The sequence below is a fragment of the Chanodichthys erythropterus genome, chromosome 12 (genome assembly GCF_024489055.1).
Source record: "Chanodichthys erythropterus isolate Z2021 chromosome 12, ASM2448905v1, whole genome shotgun sequence".
NCBI classification, from domain to species: Eukaryota; Metazoa; Chordata; class Actinopteri; order Cypriniformes; family Xenocyprididae; genus Chanodichthys; species Chanodichthys erythropterus.
In genome coordinates, this window is record NC_090232.1 from 8,056,780 (window position 1) to 8,063,651 (window position 6,872).

The 6,872-nt window shown below is 34.9% G+C and overlaps 1 long non-coding RNA gene across 1 annotated transcript; it reads left to right on the plus strand.

The window, feature by feature from the left end:
• Positions 1 to 610: 610 nt before the first annotated feature.
• LOC137033010 (uncharacterized) lies at positions 611 to 2,943 on the plus strand. Its single transcript, XR_010896789.1, has 5 exons — positions 611 to 694; positions 945 to 1,032; positions 1,531 to 1,595; positions 1,705 to 1,858; positions 2,886 to 2,943. It is a non-coding gene; the product is annotated as an uncharacterized lncRNA (long non-coding RNA).
• The last annotated feature ends 3,929 nt before the right edge of the window (positions 2,944 to 6,872 follow it).

Below are 6,872 nucleotides of genomic sequence, written 5' to 3' on the forward strand. Positions count from 1 at the left end.
GAAAATGCAAAGGTTGAACATGTGTTTTAGCGGTTTAGAGTTAATTAGCGTTGTTTGTGAACATGAATACTAACGAAATCGTAACTAACCGAATTTTTGAATTTTCGCGGCCTGCAGTAACGTTATAAAGGTTAGCGCTAATTGAATATTTCTATTATATACAAGATGTTGCATTACTCGTTTTATTCTATAGAAATGTATTGTTGTAGTGTTTGGACCATGTAAATATGTCTCTAAATAATTTTTAAAAGAAACGTCTCCTTTACCGTGTAAGCAGCGCGTGCTATTTGAAATGATGCGGGCAGGAAGTGCGTGGGGAGCGGGAGAGACGCTCGAGTCGAGGCTGAGGGGATCCTCGCATTACAATTATTGAGTTTAGGTTTTTAAAGTAATGTTTGTCAGTTCTTTTATTTGTCTTTTTCACGTTAGCTCTGATTTGTTCGACCAAAATGACGAAGAAAGTGTGTGAGTAAAGACATATTTAAGGCTTAACGTTACTTCATTTGACTAGCGCGAGGTGTTTTTTTTTTTGTAGAATGAAATGGCTGAGTATTTACACTACTAATTAATTACTTGCACTGCAGCAAACAAGTTTTTTTTTTTCCATTTATAAAGACTGATTCCCCTCCCCCTTTTAGGATCTAAAGCTCCTCAATGTTTGACGACTAAGGACACTTTGCAATAACTTTACATGGTAAATAATTTCTATAAAAACGGCTATAATTGTTAATAGATAATATGAATTACCAATGTTGGACATGTTTGAATAAAATCCATCTAATGTGGTCTATTGACTTGAATGTCATCCTCATTAACAAACTTTAGACTAAGAATTATCCATTCCAAAACATTCATCAACTCCCTCTTATGCCATCTCAAATGCATGCGACTTTTTTTCTTGTTGTTTTGTTTTAATTTTTTTTTTTTTTTTTTTTTTTTGACAGTAGCCATTGACATTAAATTAATCACAGTTCCAGCTAAAAATCTTTACTGTTCTACTGAAGAAAAAAAGTCAACTTGGATGGCCTGATGGTAAGTAAATTAACAGCTAGCTTTCATTTTTCGTGAAATATCCCTTTAATCAAGAATGATTAAATATATTAGGGTGTAAAGCTAATTTATTAATTGATGCATGTCTTATTTTCAGACTTATAATTATATATTATAAATTCATAATTTTAAATGAAACCAATGACTGATTCAGATGCATTTCTTAATTACAAATCTGTAGTATTTTAGCACTGACGAAGGCCTGTGTGCTGAAACGCATTGGAAAAATAAAGAATTGATTTTTTTTTTTTTTAGCTCCTTTTTATTTATTTATTTATTTATTTGATCCCTCAATGCCACAAGTGTTGCTGGTATTGTCCATAAATATATTAATTGCAAATTTGGCCAGTCATTAATATGAATTATTTTCTTTTTCTTGTCCTTTGCTATTGCATATCTGCAAAAATTTGATTTCCTATTACAGATTATTGTGCTTTTTTTTTTTAATTAAGAAAATTAATCACAATTGCTTTATCACAGGCTGAAAACATTCACCTGAGATAAAGTCCTGAAGACCTCATCAAGGAGTACTTTCTGAGTTGAACGTAAGAACGTATTTTGGTTTATTTTCAGAAAAATAAGTCTAAATTTGTGTATTTTGTAGTTATGCTAGCAAAAGGTGACCGAATTTGTTTTTTTTATGTTTACTATTAGGATAACCAGACAGATGATTGAGGAGCAGCTCACCATGGCAATGTTCATTATTTGGAAGGAGGGGGAGAACTTCATGAACCATCTGCTGACATTGAGGGAGTTAAAGTTTTGAATCAACTTACTTCAGTTACATCAGCTTGTGCCCTGCTTCTAGGTATGACATACATCATCAACCTGGCTTGTCCGAAACCCCTTTGATTTACTTTGTATGTATATGTTAGAGCTGCACAATTTATCGTAGAAAGGTCGCAATCTCGATTCAAACACCCACGCGATCCTACTTTATTAATGACAATGATTCGCCTGCGTCTGTTAAACCTTTGACAAAAACATTCAGTGTTCATGCTGCCACTGATCCAGAGACAGCAGTTTTGAACCACACTGTAGGATTTGGTTATTTGATTTCTTTCACAAATATTAAAATTATCACATAAGTAATAAGACAAAAGGATATAAACACTGGACATCAGATAGCGATCAAAATAGAGAAAATCGAAACTAACATGGTGCTTCAAATAACTGTTGTATATAAATTACCTTGTTAAGCCACTAGGTGGCAACCAGTGACATTGTCATTGAATCATTCATTCAATAGATTGGATAAGGTTAAACCCTGATTCATCCAGTAGTGAAACAAGTATTTATTAATGAGCCATTAATATATTCAAAACCATTTTTTAAAAATAATTCATTCAAATTAAACATTTTCCGGCAATTAGAGTCCAGCTATTAATATTTTGCTAGAACTAGTAAAATAAATGTTATTTTTAGTTGTCTATTTAGAATCGTGGGAGAATTGCGATCTCTATTTGAAACCAAAAAAATCATGATTCTCATTTCATCCAGAATCCTGCAGCTCTAGTGTATGTCTCGTACAAATGTGAAGTTGTATGAATATCCAGATTTGTGCAAGGGTAATCACCTTTAAAGGATTAGTTTACCCAAAAATGAAAATTCTGTCATTAATTACTCACCCTCATCATTGGAGGAACAGAAACCTCTCAGACTTCATCAAAAAGATCTTAATTTGTTTTGAGTTCAGAAAAAAGCATACGCATAAAATACGAAGTATACTTTGGGCTTTACACACAGTAATGAATGTTTAAAAAGCAAAACAAAAAAGTATTGGGTAAAAGCATCCCCCATGTTATGTTAACCTGATGATGTTATTTTGTTTAAAGGCCTACAGTTGGAAGCAGCTGTTCTCCTCTTGCCTGCACTGTTCAAGGTGGACCTGGGGTTGCTGTTTGACATTGAGGTGAGCCATGAACAGTTGACTACAGTGTGTGAAGCACAATCTAATCAAAGCACGACACTTATTGCACATTTTGTTATAATTTAGCTTATAAGGTTTGCCTTTCAAATAAATATGTGAAGATGGTTAATGCTATTATCCCCTCTTCTCCAGGGCCATGCTCAGATCAGCCCTCCTGTCATCCCAACACCTAAGATAGTGCCTAAAGCCTGCGGGAGGATCATCTCATGCAGTATGACCACATTTTGTTCACGTTGGATGGCCAGTTAATCACAGAGTAGAGTGAGGACGTCTTGATGGCACTGGGCCTCCTCCTATGTGTATATTTTGCGTTTGGAATCGAATCCAATCCAGTGCCCTAAATGACTGAAAAAGACACTGATCTTTTTGAAGTATGTTGTTTTGAAATTGAAGGATGCAGTCGGACTTCCTGTCACTGTAAAATGAGTGTACAACTCAATCTGTGAGTAGACTTTTGGAGTCAATACTCTCTCTTGCTCCCTTTCTTATGGTTTAAGTTCCAGTTTCTATATTTTTTTTTGAAATCCCGAAGGACAAAAAAGAAACTGCAGGACTTCAGAGCATAACTCAGTATGTAAAAACAGGACTATTGTCTTCAAAAATGTACATATTTCAAGCTTGTTGCATTATTTTGTATGTGTATAAAAGGGGAGTATAATGTGAGTTTATTTGCTGCTGAAAGAAATAAATTAAAAGGTTTTGAAAGTGTAATGTATTTTTGTTTTTCAGTAAGCATTTAGTACATGATTTTGAATCTTTGAAGTCATGATTTGGTAAGAAATTATTAATTATCATTCATAAAAGTGTAATTTAGAAGCATATTGACTCATCTACAGTAGTACCTGGCATGATAACAGGCCCTGCTAGCTCAAAAAACAATATATGGCACCTCTAATTTGACAAATGTGCTAGAAAACTTTAAGAATAGGTGCTATATAGCACCAGAAAAGGTTCCCCTATCATAACGAGCCAAAGAACCACTGCTGGTACTATATGGCACCTCTTATGGTTCTATATAGCACCATACGACAAGGTGCCATATAGCACCTTTAAAGATAGGTGCTATATAGCACCAAAAAAGGTTCCGCTATGATTACGAGCCAAAGAACCATTTTTGGTGCTATATAGCACCATTTTTCTTTAGAGTGTATATCATGTGTATTCTGCATGGAAATATTTAGACAATATACACTTCAAAATATATATGCATCATATACATATTATATGATATATATATATATATATATATATATATATATTTAAATGTGTAAATGTATTCTTTTTTCTCTTTCTCATTTCATTTCAGATAAGACCTGAACATTTCATGCAGATCACCTAGTAAGTTTGAAGACATTCAAAGTTGGTTAAAGGGGACCTATTACTGCCTTCTTCAAATTTTGTTTTTGTGTTTGACTAGAATAAGTTTTGATGCTTAAATGTTAAAAACAAAACCATTATTTTCACTTATTTGAAATTGTTGCAGCTCCTCTCTTCCCAGTCTGTCAGTAACGCTCTGTTTAGTTCCTGTCTCTATGAAGCCCCTCCTTCTGAAAGCACAATGTGCTGTGATTGGTCAGATGGATCAGTGTGTTGTAATTGGTCAACTGCTTTGAGTGTGTTTGGGAAATGTCACACCCCTCACCATAACCTCTAGTTTCAACACACTACTAACTACCTCAACCAGGCCCCGCCCCATTATTTTGCATATGCTCTTCATTATTTAAATGAAGAATATTGTGACGTGTCCGTTCCAGGAACACTGATATAGAGAATAACACCCTTTTGGAGTTTTTCATGCTCAAACAATAACAATAGTGCCTTTCAAATATGATTGAATTAAACCTGAATAGGCATCAGCAATGAAAGTAAAGGTGAGGTCAAGTTGAAGTAGTTACAGTATGTTAGCTAACTACTGCACATGTTAAAGATTTACAGTGCTTGCAAGAATCAGCTGCTCATGTCTTTACTTTCATTGTCTAAAAAGCATGAGGAATGAGTTGCTAGTATGATTTTAGCACCAAATGGAGGAGAGATATTGCTTCACACATTATTATGAAACACCAACTGTTTTAAGTGATGTGTGCAAGTGTTGGAGTCGGTTGGTTGAAACGACATTTTCTAAATTTTTTTCACTAGCATGACATTACCTTAGCAGTAGAAACGGTGTTACTTTTCCAGTATCAGTGTTCTCAAAAATGCCACCCTGCCATTTTTCTTCTTCACTCTTTGTTTGCACCTTGTCATGCAACTAACATCTGAGTATATTAACTGGAGATTAGCTATATTTTGAGTTGGCTGTGGTTCAGAATAGCTTCGTCAGCATTGCTCCCCATGTTTTACACTAAAGATCCAGCTTTCTATTAGCTGCAGGGATGAGGAACGGAATTAAATTGAGGCCTTTTCATGTCATTTAATATAAAACTCACTGTATCTTTGGACCAGCTCACTGTCTTGCAAACCTGAATGAATATCATTTCATTACAAATCCAATAGCGCAATATTGCAGCGAATGTACTTTTAATTCCCGTCTCGTTTGCATGGATAAAATAGATGTTGACTAAGGGAGTCGAATTCTAAAATAAGCCTGCGCTAATCTTTTTTTTCCAGAGAGGTGATGGAGGAAGAGGATTAGATATCCCAGCAGAGTCATTCATCAAATGTAAAAGTGCATATTGCTTTCCTCTCTAATGCATACATAGTGCGAGCGCCCTACAATACGTTCAATTTTTCTTCTCTTTCTCATCTCTCCTTACAGCGAGAGTTCGGATGCTGGGAAGGACGCTGCCGTGCGATGAAAGATGCTCCGGGTAACTCCTAACCTCTGTCATTTGTCTTGGCCGTCCGAACCCTGATCTCCCGTCTTGTGTTTTTCCTGTTTCGCCCTGACAGTGCCATTAGATACAGGACCGAGTGTTGGGGAAGTCCTGTGATGGGACATACGTTTTCATCAGCGTTACTTCCAGATCTGAGCCGCTGTGTGTCATGGGCCTCCTGTTCCTGTCACCGTTTTCAGCAGGAGCCGAGATGCATCTAATTGCAGATGGTTTTGTCCGTATGCTACGAATGTTAAAATCTCATGTTTGTGCTATTTCAGATCTCCTGATCTGTCTAATAACTTTCTGCTGTGTCTCTCCGCATATGTTTGCACAGACATGTTTGATTGTTCAAAAACCAACAGCTCCTGTAAGTTTAGTTTTTAGAGCTTTACTGAGCTGCTGTTTCTTTTCTTATACAGCTTGTTGGATTAATTATCTGACAAGGCATTTTGTACTATCAGAGATGGGCTTTTGAACAAAAGAAATGACGAGCTCTTTGAAAATCTGATTCAGCTTAGAGAAAAAAGGCAATGCACATGTTCAACAGTAAGTAATCTTCTAGATCTCTGAGTGCAGAGACTGCAACGTTTATTCACCATTGAATTACTCATAATTAGTTATATACTATTGAGCAGTGGGTCTTAACTTGTTGGGTCTAAACTCTACAGGACAGTATGGGTAAAAACACAATGCTAAATGCCTCAAACCATGATATAGTGCATTATTATAGGTGAGTGAAATAATTTGTTTGCATGAACTAACAATTAACAATAGTTCTATGCATTTATTAATCTTAATGTTTATTTCAACATTTAATAATATATTTTTAAATCAAAAGTTGCAATGGTAACATTACTTTCACTATGAAATAAATGAATAATGGACATTTAAAAAAAAATTAATTATGACATACTAAGTCGCAATAATGGCATAATTATGACAGTTTTTGACTTTTTATTTCATAAGTTCCACTTTTTAAAGTCATAATTTAATCATAATTATGTCATAATATCTACTTTTTATCACGTAATTATGACTATAAATTCAACTTTTATTTCCATCTCATAAATGAATGT